Raw genomic sequence first — 16,765 nt, 5'->3', positions numbered from 1 at the left:
TCTAGTCTCGGAGGGGGCCAACATTCATGGCTCCTTCCTAGGCTATTAATATCAGCCCCCTGCTGTCTGCATAGCCTTTGCTAGCTGTTAAAATAGGGGGGACCCCACGTCATTTTTTGAGGGGGTCCCCCATTTTAGTTACCAGTAAACGCTAAGTATACAGCTGGGGGTTGATATTAGTAGCCTGGGAAACTCCAAGGGTATTACCCCCTTCCCAGGTTAAAAACATCCGCCCCAGTTGTCCACTTTCCCTCTGCTGGTTAATAAAATTACGGGGACCCCACGCCATTTTTTTTCCATAAATGTAATCATTTATTAAGAAATTACATGAACAGTAAGGTACACACGCAAAACACGGATTATATATCATATATTTATATATATCTATCTGTCTATCTATCTATATCTCTATCCATATATCTATCTATCCATATATCTATATATCCATATATCTGACTATTATCTATCTATCTATCTATCTATCTACCTATCAATCTATCTATCAATTCTGATTAGGTCTGAAATTCTGTGCTGAAATAATTTCTTACTATATCATTATTGCTATCTGAACTGCAAATACATTAATAAATAAAATTTTGCCTACCTGCGTTCACCACTAGAGGGAGCTAATAACAATACTGAAAAAATAGTACAAAAAGGTCCTAAGCTCCCCCTAGTGGTGGCAGCCAGAACTGCATCATTCTCTGAACGCTGAGGATTTAGAGCTCTCTATCACAAAAATGGACCTTTGACCACTATAAAGCTTGATTAGAAATTAATCAACGCTGAATTTTGGACCTAAGAAAAAAAATCACACAGTGTTAAAAAGTGGAGATCCCCTTTAAAATTTAGGTCCATTTTTACTAGAATTTGACATCTACAGTTTTTCTTAAAGTTTACTGATCCTGATCTACAAACGTTAGAGCAGTTGGAAGAAATTGCCCTCCTTGCCGGGAATGTCACCAAAATAATCACCTAAAGTCGCAAAAGCAGCTGCGCTGTGAGCTCCCATGCTTGAAGTCTCATATGTCAGGTTTTATGAGCTTTTTCAATCACATCAGTACGAGGTCAGACTCTCCCAGGCTGGGTAAAGTGCCCCGTGCCATCCAAGTTAATTGAAATGCTACATCTCTAAATTGCTGCCTAATCCCTGAATTCTCAGCTTCTGAGACGTTCCCGCTTCTCGGCAGGATCTTACGAGACTATAATAAATCAGCCATAATCTCCCATCACCCATATTCAAAAGATACCTGTATAGTAAAAATCTGAAGAAGGAGCCATATATCAACGCTTAGGTGTAAAATCTCCGGGAACCAAGGGCTCCTGCGATACTCTGTCCCAACAAGACGTCTACCAGGTGCAAGGTCTTTTGTATAAAGTGTCAATGTCCTTCAAGATCACCCTTGACCTTTTTTTTTTTAGACCCACAGAAAAATTGACATGGAAATGTGGACAAAGGTAGAAGCTGGAGTTGGAACTAGAATGGTCAATCAAAGGATAAAAATAATGGAAAAGTCTATATGGGGTTGACTGGTTTGGAAAAACCATTGTCCAATACCCGATTCTGAGTCATACTTCATTTGTGGCCAACGTCAACCAAGGTGGTGTCACATTGTGGAGGACCCAACATGTCCATACATTATATGAACAGATCATTAATTTTTAATTGGAGTTGTGTAATACTTAATTTCCCCTGTGGTGGCGCTGCAGGAAAAAAGGAAGACTTATCTCCAAGATCATCCACAGATCAGTGAGACGCTCTCTGATCTAATTTTTGGCAGACCATCTCAAAAAAAGGAATGTAAAAACAGGACAAATCCCGGACAACCTTCCTATGAGTTTTTTGGGGAAAATTTGCTCTGTTATTTAACATTCCGAAGAACAGAAACTAGTAAGGAGCAAATCTGATTAAATTCGGCAATTTGCTGGAATTTGGACAGGAAAGTGGGTTTCCATTTGCTCTGGGGTCTCTCTATAGGGAAATGTAAAACGTAAAGTTGAGTGAAACATAGGTAGAGTGAAACGTAGGGCAGGGTGAAACGTAAGGTAGGGTGAAATAAAGGTTAGGGGGCAACTGAGGGTAGGGTAAAATGTAAAGGAGGGTGAAACAGAATAGTGTGAAACAGAATAGGGTGAAACGAACAGTAGGGTGAAACATGAAATAGAGTGAAACATAGGTAGGGTGAAACGAAGAGTAAGGTGAAACATAGAATAGGGTGAAATAGAATAGGGTGAAAAGTAGAGTAGGGTGAAACATAGGGTAGGGAGAAACAAAGAGTAGGGTGAAATGTAATAGGGTGAAACATAGGTAGAGTTAAACAAAGAGTAGGGTGAAACGTAATAGGGTGAAACATAGCTAGAATGAAATAAAGAGTAAGGCGTAGCATAGGTTAGGGTAAAATGTAAATTAGGGTGAAACGTAGAGTAGGGTGAAACATAGGGTAGGGTGAAACGAAGAATAGGGTGAAGCATTATAATAGGGTGAAACATAGGTAGGGTGAAATAAAGAGTAATGCGTAGTGTAGGTTAGGGTAAAATGTAAATTAGGGTGAAATGTAGAGTAGGGTGAAAAATAGAATAGGGTGAAACTTAAGGTAGGGCGAAATGTAGAGTAGGGAGAAATTAAGGGTAGGGTATGAAATAGGGAAGGGTAAAGTGTAACGTACGGTGAAATAAAGAGTGGGTTGAAAAGAAGCGTTGGAAATAGTGAAAGGTAGGCTAGGTTGAAACGTAGGGTATAGTGAAATGTAGAGTAGGGTGAAACGCAGAGTAGGGTGAAACAAAGGGTGGGTGCAATATAGGGTTGGGCATAACATAAGTAGAGTGAAACATAGAGTAAGCTGAAAAGTAGGGTGTAGAGACACAAGGGTCAGTGGGTGCTCTCGTCCGCTGGCCCGGCTGTCTTTAGAAAGACCACATGGACCAGGGCTCATCCCACTAAATACCTGCACTCCTTTACCTGGGCCATGGGCATAATACTACTCAGACAACACAGGGTGAGAGTAACACACTACAGTAATAATTTATTGATCAACAGCAGTCAATAATATATAGTACAGGCCCAGCAAGTACATAAGATGGTGCAAATAACAGAGTCTCACCATTCCACTGACTCGCCGGGAATTAGAACATCTGCATCTTCGGAGCTTCCAAGGCCAACTACTCCAACCAGTAGCACCCCACTTTTGACGGGCACCTACAGAGAGGAGGTAGCAGCAAGCTTAGGAAGCTGACAGAGCCTATTGAGGTACGAGGCCAGGTGACCTGATTTTCCCAATCTGGGTTCTCCAAACATCTCCATGGGTTCAGTGATAGGAAGTGGATCAAATCTGTATTTCTCCGGTAGGAGCCATGGTGCCTTGGCTACTGTCATGTAGAGTCTCTGGAAAAAGAGGCAGATCCCCCTTTTATAGTCCACAGCTCTTATTCAGGCCAAATCCATAGGTTTGGGGGAAGATGAGAGGAGGTCATCTCTCATTGATCGAATATACAATTAACATGCATATTTTGTCCTTCAATGTTTGCAGAACAACAAGCTGCATGGGCTGAAACAATAGGTAGTCACTAGTCAGCAGGCATTAACCAAATTAACAAACTTAGATTGTTCAATTAACTTGCTCCTTTGTTCCCCAAGGATAACAGAACAATAAGCTGCAGGGACGGATACAATAGGTAGTTAACAATCATTCAACAAAGCAACAAACATCAATTCAATAGTCAACATTCAGGCTCATATCAAAAATGGCCTATGTCTCTTGACCTACTGAAGAATATGTCTCGCATAATTATGAATAAATGCTGAGTCGTCACATAGAGGGAGGGTGAAAAATAGGGAATAGTGGAACGCAGGCTTGAGTGAAATGTAGGAAATAGTGAAATCTAGTATGGGGTGAAATGTAGAGTAGAGTGAAACATAGGATAGGTTGATATGAAGGGTGAGGTGCAACATAGGTAGGGTAAAACGTAAGCTAGGGTGAAACAAATAGTAGGCTGAAAAGTAGGGTTGAAACGTAGGAAATAGTGAAAAGCAGGGTAGGGTGAAACGTGGGGTAGGATGAAACGTAGGGTAGGGTGAAAAGTGGGGTAGGATGAAACGTAGGTGTGGCACCCCAGGGGTCTGGTTTTCCACAGTAATGTAATGTTATGTCTGAGAGCAGGTGGGAGGTCCTTTGGTCAGGGATCCTGTGCATGCCACACCTCCTGCCCAGTCTTGGGAGGGGAAGAACTTCCCCTGTAAAAACCCGGGGCTGAGGCAGGGTGAGTCAGACAAGGAGAGTGGAGACAAGAAGCAGCATAGGAAACAGCAGAGTTACAAGGAGTCAGGGGCTGGCAGCTGCAGAGTTCGCCCTGACTAAGAAGATTCTTTACCGGACCCGGAGTCCGAGGCTGTGGGGACTAACTCCTACCCAGCAGCAGAATCCGTCAGGCAGGGGATTTCAGGTCCTCTGGCCCAGAAGCCCGAAGGCACGGTCACACGCGTGGGACCAGCACCGCCATCGTGGAGCGGAAGCCATTAGAAGGCCCCGAGTCACCGGCCATACGGGTGAGCACCACACGGTACACTCAGGGACGTGGGCTACTTACATCAGCTTCTAGCAAGGTAGCCAGAAGAGTACAGTCAGTTTGGGAGGCCTACAACTACGCCTGGCCAGGGGAGATCCCATCTGCTCAAAGACTGACCAGGCCCCGTTTGCTAGCAAGTACTCCGGGAGGGTCTGTCGTTGTTACCAGTAAAGACCCTGAACTACACCGTACCGTCTCTGAGTGGTTCCTGCTACCCCCATCATCCACGTCGGCTGCCCTGAGGCCATACCCCTCCCGTTGGGGGTTATACTATCACGCTGCACAATCCTACCACCGGCCTCAGCGGTCTGCCCTGCAGCAGCAGCTCCCTGGCTGCACTCAACGGGTGGCGTAGTCCTCAACTATTTACTACTAATAGACTGCCGTCTAGTTTGACTCCCTGGGCACGGACCGGGTCACCGCCACGAGACTACAACCCTCCACTGATCCGGCTCCGGGTAGGCTCCCGCGTGCGCAACGCAGCGCGACACATTCCCAGGGGCGCGTCAACTTTGGCGTAGTCGGCAGGATCTCGTGCCCGCAACCACCGGGTACTGCGTGCCTGAAAAGCAAAGACTGTTCAAACTTACCAGTGGTGAAGATTCCCGCTATCCGTGGAGGTTTCCCGCCATCCGGCGCCATCTTCTACCTTCTTCCCGCCATCGGTGAAGTTTCCCGCCATCCGGCGCCATCTTCGGCCTTCTTCCCGCCATCCGTGGAGTTTTCCCGCCGTTGGACGCCATCTTGGGGACGCCGCGCGGGAAGAAGAGGGGCGTGGACTCTGAAAGCGCGCGAGAACTGAAGCCCCGCCTCACGTCCGGACGTTGCGTAAGGTCCTGGAAGGAGCCCAGCAGACGCCGACGTCACAGGAGCGCGACGGAAGGTCCTCAACCCTGACGATCCACTGCGGAGCCGCGGCCTACGGAAGAGGATCATCGCAAGGTAGGCCACGGTCCACTAGGGGGGAGGAAGATGTCGGATACGGAGGAGAGCTTCACTGCCCCAACCCCCGCCAGCGCTACCGCTGCTGCAGTTATGCCCTTCACAATGCCCTATATCCCGGGAGCAGCTTGGCTACCCCAGTACTCAGGGGAGTCACATACCCTGCATGACTTTAGAGAAAAGCTGGATAGCCTCTTCCAGGTGTACCCCCTCACAGAAGAGCAAAAAGTGAGCATCCTGGTGGCCCAACTAACCGGGGCAGCCAAAAGGGAAGTAAAATCCTGGCCACCTGGGAGGAAGACTGTCGCAGGAATACTAACCCGGCTGAAGGACACCTTTGATACCCGCACCTCAGCCGAGATTAAGCTTAGATTCTACGGGTGCAAGCAGCGAGCGCATGAGAGTATAAGGGACTATGCACTAAACCTACAAGAGGCCCTGAGGGCCATAAAGCAGACCGACCCTGATGGGGTGGGAAACGAGGACAGGCTGATGACTGAACAATTTATAGAGGGTTTATATTGCAATGCCCACCGAACCCAGTTGCGGGCAATGGCCTTACAGGATCCCCATCTGGACTTTGCACAGTTCAAGGACAGAGCCATCCGGGTGCTCCGAGAACCAGCACCAGGTGGCGTTGTGACCCACAGACGCCCCACTACCACTTACTACCAGGAGGCGGCGCCCTTGTCAGCAGGGCCTGTGGGAGCTGATGCGCAGGCTTTGGACAATGACCCGGCTCCAGACCTACACCATCAGGTCCAAGAGCTAGCTAAGAGCGTTGCTGCGCTAACCCGAACTGTGCAGTCTTTACAGGTTTCCACCCCAGGGAAGATCCAGCTGGCATCCGGACCGGAGGACATCCCGTGGCGTCGACCAAGGAGGACCCCACCGGCCAGAGGAAGACCCAGTGACCGATACAGCGAGGACGGACGACCCATCTGCCGCCGCTGCAATCAATCCGGACATATGGAAAGGTACTGTTCTTTAAACGGGCACAACCTGAGGTAGAGGGCCAACCCCCAGGAAAAAGATCACCAGGCCCATCGAACTGGCGCGACAGATATGTGGGAGGACGTCCAGTCTTGCCTGTGGTACTGGATGGCATTCCCATGAGTGCCCTACTGGATACCGGGTCACAGGTCACCACCATCCCGTACGTGCTCTTCAAGCAGTACTGGAATGACTCGGATATTACCCACTACCCTGACGACGACTTGAGTATCATCGCCAGCAATGGCCAGCCCGTGCCACAGATCGGATTTAAAGAGGTGGCCCTCAAAATCGGTAGAGTCGAACTGGCCGCACAGGGACTGATCATTGTAGATATTGATAAACATGAGAGTCACCCAAAAATAACTCTAGGAACTAACGTAATTGAAAATTGTCTTGCAGAGGTGATTTTCCTTTTACAGCAGGTTGCCAAGAACGCCAGCTCCGGCGAGCAGCGGGTGCTCCAGAAAGAGATCCGGGCACTGATGCAACGGCAACAAGTGGAACTCTCCGGCGGTGAGATTGGTAGCGTAAGAATGTGTGACCCTTTTCCTATTGCCATGCCCCCAAAAAGTGAAATGATGATTTGGTGCCGGGCAGCTATTGGTCTGAGAGGAAGAGATTACCAGGCAATGGTAGAACCAGTTTACTCAGACAGTAGGCCCACCATTTTGACAGCACGGGGGGTGATCAATGTACGCCATGGGAGGGTGCCCATTCGCATAATAAATATCGGGGAGAGGGAAGTGTACCTGCCCCGGTATGCCACGCTAGCCAAATTATATACCACTAATCAAAATTCTATACAATCTGTGGAACCCTTGCCTCCATCTCACCCGGAGGAAGGTAACGGCTCTAAGAAAGACATGGAGGACTGGTGTCAGCAACTACATTTGGGTACTGATTCCACTCCCTCACATCAGAAACAAGGAGTCTATCGGGTGGTTCAAGAGTATGAGAGAGTGTTTAGTAAACACCCGTTAGACTTTGGGCGGGTCAAGGGGGTAGAACACCGCATCCCCACGGGAGATCATCCTCCCATAAAAGAGAGGTATCGACCCGTACCCCCTGCACACTACCAACACGCCAAGGGGATGCTTCGAGACATGAAGGAGGCTGGGGTAATCCGGGATAGCTGTAGCCCCTGGGCAGCCCCACTAGTTTTAGTCAAAAAGAAAGACAACACCATGAGGATGTGTGTAGATTACCGGAAAATCAACCGTATCACACACAAGGAAGCGTACCCCTTACCAAGGATAGAGGAGTCATTGGCTGCTTTAAGATCTGCTAACTTCTTCTCTACCTTGGATCTCACTAGCGGGTACTGGCAGGTTCCTGTAGCAGAGGCGGACCGGGAGAAGACCGCATTCACCACCCCGATGGGACTTAGCGAGTTCACCTGCATGCCGTTCGGACTCTGCAACGCCCCAGGAACCTTCCAACGATTAATGGAGTGCTGTCTGGGCCACAGAAACTTCGAGACGGTCCTGTTGTACCTGGACGATGTCATCGTATACTCCAAAACTTATGAGGACCACCTGAAACACCTGGCGGAGGTGTTCGAAGCTCTGGCGAGTTACGGCCTAAAGGTGAAACCCTCCAAGTGTCACCTCCTGAAACCAAAGGTGCAATACCTGGGACACGTGGTGAGCGCTGACGGAGTGGCTCCCGACCCCGATAAGATCACCGCAATTAAGGGATGGCCAAGCCCCTCCAGCGTAAAAGAAGTGCGGCAGTTCCTAGGGTTGGTAGGCTACTACCGAAGGTTTATTCCCGGTTTCACCAAAAAGGCAGCGCCTATGCAGGACCTCCTGATAGGCCAGTCCCGGAAGGCCAAGAACCAGAAGCCGCCCTTCAAATGGGAAGAGCTAGAAGAAGAGTCCTTCCACCAGCTGAAGATGGCCCTCACGGGGGATGAAATCTTGGCGTACCCGGACTATAGCCAGCCCTTCATCCTCTACACTGACGCCAGTAACATCGGGCTAGGAGCCGTACTGTCCCAGATTCAGCAGGGGAGAGAACGAGTAATCTCCTATGCCAGCCGAAAACTGCGACCCACCGAAAGGAACCCCGAGAATTACAGCTCATTTAAGTTAGAGTTCCTGGCCGTGGTATGGGCAGTCACCGAGCGCTTTAGGCATTACCTCGCTTCTTCCCGGTTCACCGTATACACGGATAACAACCCGTTGATACACCTGGACACGGCAAGACTCGGTGCCCTGGAGCAGAGGTGGATGGCCCGTCTGTCCAACTACGAGTTCACAATCAAATACCGGGCAGGACGCTCCAATACTAACGCGGATGCCCTGTCCAGGATGCCCAACCTGCCGGACGAAGGAGAAGATCCGGAGGGACTGGAAGAAGTTGAACTCCCTGCGTTCCACCGTCATGGGACTATCCAGTATTCCCACCGGGTAAGGGGTAAGCAGGCTGCTACGTTGAACCCCTTACCCCACTACAACTGGGCGGAAACGCAAGACAGCGACCCTGCCGTCCGACTAGTGAAGGAGATGCTGACTCGGCCGGAGGCTCGCCTTGAACCAGACGCTCCGGAGGAAGCCAAACAACTATGGGCGGAGAAGAGTCGACTATTCCTTTACAAGGGGAAGTTGTGCCGCAGAATGGTCAACTCCCGGACGCATGAACTACTCTGGCAAGTAGTGGTGCCACGAAGAGACGCAGCCATGGTGATGGAGGCATACCACGACGGAGCTGGACACTTCGGGTGGAAAAAGCTGGAGTTCCTGCTGCGCGAGCGGTTCCACTGGGTAGGCATGAGGGGAACCATCGAGAAGTGGTGCAGAGACTGTGGCCCGTGCAATCTGAGAAGGAAGGACCGGGCCAGCCAGAAGACTCCCCTGCAGTCCATCGTCACCCGGCAACCGTTGGAACTGGTAGCCTTGGATCATGTAAAACTGACCCCAAGCAGAAGTGGCTACGTCTACGCGTTAACCATCGTGGATCATTACTCCCGGTTCTTGGTTGTCGTCCCCGTCAAGGACTTAACGGCTCAAACAGCAGCTAGAGCCTTCCAGCAGCACTTCTGCCGTCCACACGGGTACCCGGACCAAGTGCTGACGGACCAGGGACCTGCCTTTGAAGCGGAGGTCTTCCAGGAATTCTGCAATCTGTATGGCTGCCGGAAGATAAGGACGACACCCTACCATCCGCAAACTAATGGACTTTGTGAAAAAATGAACCAGGTGGTAATGGATCTTCTAAAAACATTGCCCCTGGAAGAACGCAGTCTGTGGCCTGAGAAGTTGCCCGATCTGGTGGACCTATACAACCACATCCCGGTAGGTTCCACCAACTGTACCCCGGCTTACCTAATGAGGGCGAGACCTGGTAAGTTACCTGTTGACCTGGAAATGGGAGTCCTGACACCTGAGGACACTTCACCAGAAACAGACTGGGACACAGAGAGGCAGCAGCAGTACCGGAGAGTACAAGAGAGCGTGGAGCGAAGTCTCTGTCAGGCTAGGGAAAGACAAGAGAAGACTTACAACCAGTATGCTCCCGCTGTTCCCCTGGTACCCGGAGAGCAGGTCTTGAAGAGGAAAAGACGGCTCCACAAGTTGGATGACCAGTGGGAGAAGGACCCGTACACCGTACTGCCCTCAAGCCACGAGAACCCGAAGGTCTGTACCATCAGTAAAGACGGAGGGGAAACCACAGCCATTGTGTCCCGGGACCACCTGAAGAAGTGTCCCGAACAACTGAGGAACCCTGAAGAGGAACAAGAAGACCATCGACCCGTGGGAGAAAGGGAAGATATGGTTACTACCGTGCTCGGGGACTTCCCTCGGTCTTGGACTCAAGTCAATGGTGCAGTTGTGGTACCCGTACTCACCTTCCTCCAACCAGCATCCCAAGCACCTACGGAGCAACAGGTAGAGCTGGAAGAACAGCCGGTCCAGGAGGCAGAAGACTCCACACAAGCAGAACAGGAGGATCAACCCTCTGCTTATAGTGAGCCTGCCGTACCCCTAGTGAGACAAAGAGCCGGTAGACAGTTGCCCAGTTTACCCTTGACAGCTCCTACACCCTGTAGTTCGGGGCCAGACAGTCAGCTCCGTAGGTCCACTAGGGCCACTAGAGGCCAGTTACCCGCACGCTGGAGAATTTGAAGTGTAAAAATAGTTTTATTTATGTTTATCTGTGTATTGTTGCTTGTGTATAATTTTGTGTTTCCAGTTGTTTTTAGGAAACCTTGGTGGATTTACCGGGAATCCTTGTATATAGTTGGAGCGTAACCCAGGATGGACTAGAGACTGTTAAGGACTCGGGGTAGGACAGACCCCTACCTGGTTACGTCTCCCTGTGTTGGTGAAATGGACACCTTTGCTTTTCTTCAAAGACTGCATCCGGTTGCGGACACGCCGTAACCATCTTATGTGTTTTTCTTATAGTATTGTTATTGTTATACTTTGTTATGTTTTTCTAAATGTGTTTAGTCCCGGAGTACTAAATTTCACTAGGGGGGAATGTGGCACCCCAGGGGTCTGGTTTTCCACAGTAATGTAATGTTATGTCTGAGAGCAGGTGGGAGGTCCTTTGGTCAGGGATCCTGTGCATGCCACACCTCCTGCCCAGTCTTGGGAGGGGAAGAAATTCCCCTGTAAAAACCCGGGGCTGAGGCAGGGTGAGTCAGACAAGGAGAGTGGAGACAAGAAGCAGCATAGGAAACAGCAGAGTTACAAGGAGTCAGGGGCTGGCAGCTGCAGAGTTCGCCCTGACTAAGAAGATTCTTTACCGGACCCGGAGTCCGAGGCTGTGGGGACTAACTCCTACCCAGCAGCAGAATCCGTCAGGCAGGGGATTTCAGGTCCTCTGGCCCAGAAGCCCGAAGGCACGGTCACACGCGTGGGACCAGCACCGCCATCGTGGAGCGGAAGCCATTAGAAGGCCCCGAGTCACCGGCCATACGGGTGAGCACCACACGGTACACTCAGGGACGTGGGCTACTTACATCAGCTTCTAGCAAGGTAGCCAGAAGAGTACAGTCAGTTTGGGAGGCCTACAACTACGCCTGGCCAGGGGAGATCCCATCTGCTCAAAGACTGACCAGGCCCCGTTTGCTAGCAAGTACTCCGGGAGGGTCTGTCGTTGTTACCAGTAAAGACCCTGAACTACACCGTACCGTCTCTGAGTGGTTCCTGCTACCCCCATCATCCACGTCGGCTGCCCTGAGGCCATACCCCTCCCGTTGGGGGTTATACTATCACGCTGCACAATCCTACCACCGGCCTCAGCGGTCTGCCCTGCAGCAGCAGCTCCCTGGCTGCACTCAACGGGTGGCGTAGTCCTCAACTATTTACTACTAATAGACTGCCGTCTAGTTTGACTCCCTGGGCACGGACCGGGTCACCGCCACGAGACTACAACCCTCCACTGATCCGGCTCCGGGTAGGCTCCCGCGTGCGCAACGCAGCGCGACACATTCCCAGGGGCGCGTCATAGGGACTCTTCTTTACTTCTCAACGGGTCACGAAATCCTCTTCTGCCACCTTCACTCTGAGTTAGGATTTCCAGCACTGAGTGGACATCTGACAATGCATGTTGGGACTTCATAGGTCTTCTCCACTGGATTTGAAAGAAAAAATTCTAAATTAGGAGAATTCGAATTTGGGAGACAATTTGAGGTGAATTCCCTTAGTCTTTAACCAATTCTCTCACCTTTAGCAGAAACCACTAACAACGACATGAAATAGAAATTTGTCAAGGACGTTAAAGCTGTTTCCAGTTACAAGCTTGCTGACTGTTTCTGGAGAAGACCATAAAATCTGTGAGTACAGCTCTGGACTACAAAAGTGTTGACTAGGATTGGATAGGTCATCAATATGGATTCGGTGGAGATCCAGCACCAGACACTCCATCGATCAGTTACTACCATGTCCAGGGTTGGATTGGCCCACCAGACAACAGGAGAATCCTCCGCTGGGCCCTGGCTTCTCCTTCATCAGAGTTCATAGTACAAACCTTGCAGCTACTATGGGGCTCTTGAGTGGGGGATTAAGGAGGGCCCTCAGGATCAAATCCTCTGGTGGGCCCAATGTTCTTCAGTCTGACACTGACCATGTCCCGCGGTTGGCGGACATATACAATGTACAGAACCGGTGGCCGATTTAGGGTACTGCAGCTCAGCTGCTATTGACAACTTTCTTTCTTCTTGAGGAGAGCTCATTTGCATACCTTTTTTCCCAGGGAGCATTGCCTGGCGTATAGGACTCCCTACACTAGCTAGCAGTCGAAACATTACTCCAATAAACCTTATTAATATATGCAAGTCCCTTAACTAGGAAAAGCCCTTTAGGGGCTAGGAACATTCCAGATTAGGTAACCCTAACCCCCATTTTTTTTAATTAAAGGGGTTGTCTATTTTTAACAATCTTTTTGGTAGAAGGACACCAAAAAAAAGCCACTGTAATCAGCTGTAATCAGTGAAGAAATGTGGAAAGAGGTGTTCGATTTCCCTACAGTGCCCCCACAGGATGATTAGAGTATTACGTGGGAATAAGTAAAGGCATGGATGTGTCGGGTCCTCCATAAATCCATATTTCATCCAGGCCAAAATCTTTGATTTACCTCTGTTCATCTTCACTTCTGGATGTTTATTATGTCGGCGGCATTTTACGGAACTTTTCCAACCTTCCCTACGTCAAATAATTTTTCGGAGTTAATTAAATTAGGTCCGTGTCAAACACTGCTGAGTAATTAGGGGAAATTTCAGCTCGGAGACTATTCCTGTATTCTAGGCAAAGAGCTGATTTATTTTATGCTCCTCGCTGCTTATACTTTCTTAACTTTTACTATAAATTGTTTATTTTAAGGAGAAGGATCAATAAATTTCACAGACGACCCAAGTAAAACTTGTATTTAAAAATAATTGTATATTTGCAGCATCTTTTCTGACAACTCTTTCTTAATCTGTCCTTCTATTGTTCCTCCTGGAAGTGTAAAAATATAACATACTCTCTTGTTAAAGGGGATTTGTCACTTGCCATAAATATGTAATTTTCTTAGCTGGTGTAAATGCCGCTGTTCTCCCGAATCCAGCGATGTTTTTCTTTTCTTCCTGCGCCTCTCCGATCCTGAGATATGGCCCTTTCTTCCCTGTATGCAAATCAAGCCTTTTTAGACAACTGGGTGTGAACATAAAAAGACACCTATAGAGAAGAGTTGAAAACCATGCCCACTTAGCTAACAAAACTAGATTTATGTACAGGAAAGAACGGGCCATATCTCAGGAATGGAGAGGCGCAGAAAGAAAAGAAAAACATCGCCGGATTCAGGAGGACAGCGGCATTTACACCAGGGGAAAAAAGTTACAAATTTAAGGAAATTGGCAGCTCTTCTTTAAAGGGATGTGTCCCTAAACCCTCCAACATTTCCCAATCAGTTCACAGACTATGTCGGGGCATACTATATCACAAAAGTAACACCTAGTTTTCCATCAGGTATGTGCTGATGTAACATCATCAGTGCCACTAACCTCTACATGAGGAAGTAAACAGTACATTTACAGGAGGAATAACAGAGGGATGGTATAACACAGAGTTCTAAGAGAAGCTGCATGGTTATTTTCATTGGAGACACACATTAAAGGGGTTATCCACCTCTGGGATCTTGTTTTTTTTACTTTACTGCATGTATTTCAGGCTAAAAATATTTTTTTTGCAATTGGGTTTCATTAAAAATGTTGCCCTTTTTGGGTTTTAGAGTCTTTTCTTTTTGCTTTCCAGAATATTCAACTTTGATATGATCTGTAGTGATCAATTAGCTGAGAAGAGCTTGGAAGAAGACAGATAAAAGAATTACAAATTCCCTGTCAGACTATCAGAGTGTGCTCACTGATGGATTCTCAGTTAACTCATTCTGCAGCCAACAATGCAATAAGCAGTGCAGCACAAAGGCTATAGAAGGCAAACAGTGCAACATTTTTTTTAATGAATCCAAATGTAAAAAAAATATTGTTTAGCCCAAAATACATGCATTTAAGTAAGAAAAAAATTGTCCCCTAAAGTGGACAACCCCTTTAACATAAAACAGACATGTCAGGAGAGCAAATCTTGGAGATGGGACAAGAAAGCTAATGTACAAGAATCCTTAAAGGTGTAGTCCAGGATTAGAAAAACATGTCGTCTTTCCTCCCGTCTGACCATGTAGTGAAACTCAGACTCATTGAGGTGTAATTCTACACACAACCTATGGTCAGGGGTGGCACTGTTTCTATAAAACAGCAGACTTTTTTTCCAAACCTTGACAACCCCTTTAAGGTGGGTTGGTTGGCTTTCCTTATATATATATTGTTTTTTTTTTGTAAATATTTAAAGGGCTTTGTTCCAAGATTGATACTGATTGGTCAGTGTATTCCCTCTGTTATTCCTCCTGGAAATTTATGAATAAATTGACCATTGGGTGTAACCTTTTTCCTTGTCAAAGTGGTGTGTCTACATTTTCTGATCAGCTTCAAAGTATGCAGGGACACGCCTCTAACTGGTAACACCCAGTTGTCCATTTATTTATGAATTTCCAGGAGGGATAACAGAGGGATGGAGCAAGATACAATTCTTAAAAAAAACATGATCCAGAATTGTTAATTCATAGAGGATAAAGTATTGATGTCAGAAGGAGGGACAGACCCTTTTGAAATAAACAAATCTCCCTTGATTCAATTTCTTTCTCCCCATTATAATTTCTCCGTGCCTTTACAACAACTCCTGTCCATTAGGGCATATGGACATCACAGATTCCTTTCTGGCACGACCTTCTATTAATCAGAAGAGTTGCAAAATCAGCTCCTGTTCTGGAGGACTATTAGCGCATGTGTGTCCATTCATTTGAATCACCACTATGCAATACCACGATTGCCCTGTAGTGGCCACTGCAGAATAGATGAAAGGCTGCTTACAGATTCTTCCGGCGATCACAACTGATCAGTGAGGTTTTTGCTGCTTTCTGACTATTTTGTGATGCAGAATAATTTATCATCACAGAGAATATTATTTAGCTGCGCTTTGACCTTGAAGTACACGAGATTACAAACAATAAAATAATGTTTTAAAATTCATGAAAAACCTTTGTTATATCATTTTTCACCTCCCTTACGAGTCTCCCGCCCAGTTCTTAACCTATTCCAATATGGCTGACACGGCACAATTGTAAGATGCAGTGTTTGTCGCTGGCATTAAATTGCCCTGTGGGCGGCTGGTTCTTCCGTACAACTTTGACCTTAAACAGCGACTACGGACTCCGTGCTACATAACTGTCACAGTCGTTCTGACAGAAGCTTTTCCCAATTCCCAGCGCCAAGTTATGTAACAAGTAGCTCTCGTGCTTTGTTTTTCTTTTCTGTCGGCTCCTGCGGAAATGTATTATCCAGGGTATCCGCACTTAACGTGGAGAGAAAATGGAAACACAATGGGGCGCTCGCCAGAGACCGCGGACCTACTGCGCCTCGCAGAATTTAAAGACCCACGGTAATCCAAGTATGGAGTGTGACTTTGCAGCTCATCCTTCTCGCTACATTTACTATACGCAGACATTCCAGACTTATCGTATATAGTTTTCATGGAAAACGTTGCCATAGTGTCATTGCCATCACCGGGCACCAGGGGCACACAACCCGAGTTTTGCCCGGCACTTGCGATCACCACGTTCAGCTATGCCTCCATCCACCCGGTCAACCAGTGCACCAGATATCATCATAGTCTAACATTAATTATTTATTAGAAGGGGATATATATATTCTTCACTTTCCTCATGACTAGTTCTCCTTTCCTTGCCAAAAAGAGAATTGAAGTGAAAGGGTGCAGCTGTAGTTTCTCTCTCTGCCTCTGTGACTGCTGTGAGAGGGGAGAGGGAGCTGCTATTCAGATAGTTGGCATCCGCACTGCTACTATGTATTGCTAGTGTAGCACCCCGAGGACTCGGCTGCTACAGGGGTATTGCACCTCGAACCAGAGGTGTGATATTCCACTCCCGGGTAAGGATGGAGTGTGGACCGGGGCTCAGTAGGCTGCATGCACCACACACACCCCATTTCCGAGGAACAGACCAACGGTGCTCCCACTAGACAGAGTGCAGGCACGACAGCTTCTGTTCCTGGCTGGAGTGGGGAGGGGGAGGAAAACCCAGTGGTGTAGGAGCAGATAGGGGTGGGTTTCTGGGCATAGGTAGGAGCCCATTGGTTGCTAGTCACCTGGGCTCACACATAGAGGGAGGTATATAAGGTGGGCACCATCTTAGATCAGGTTTCAGTTCA

This window comes from Phyllobates terribilis, unplaced genomic scaffold (genome assembly GCF_046119375.1).
Source record: "Phyllobates terribilis strain yellow unplaced genomic scaffold, ASM4611937v1 Scaffold_10__3_contigs__length_209671492, whole genome shotgun sequence".
NCBI lineage: Eukaryota > Metazoa > Chordata > Amphibia > Anura > Dendrobatidae > Phyllobates > Phyllobates terribilis.
The sequence above is the reverse complement of the archived record's forward strand: the minus strand, read 5'-3'. Positions refer to the sequence as shown.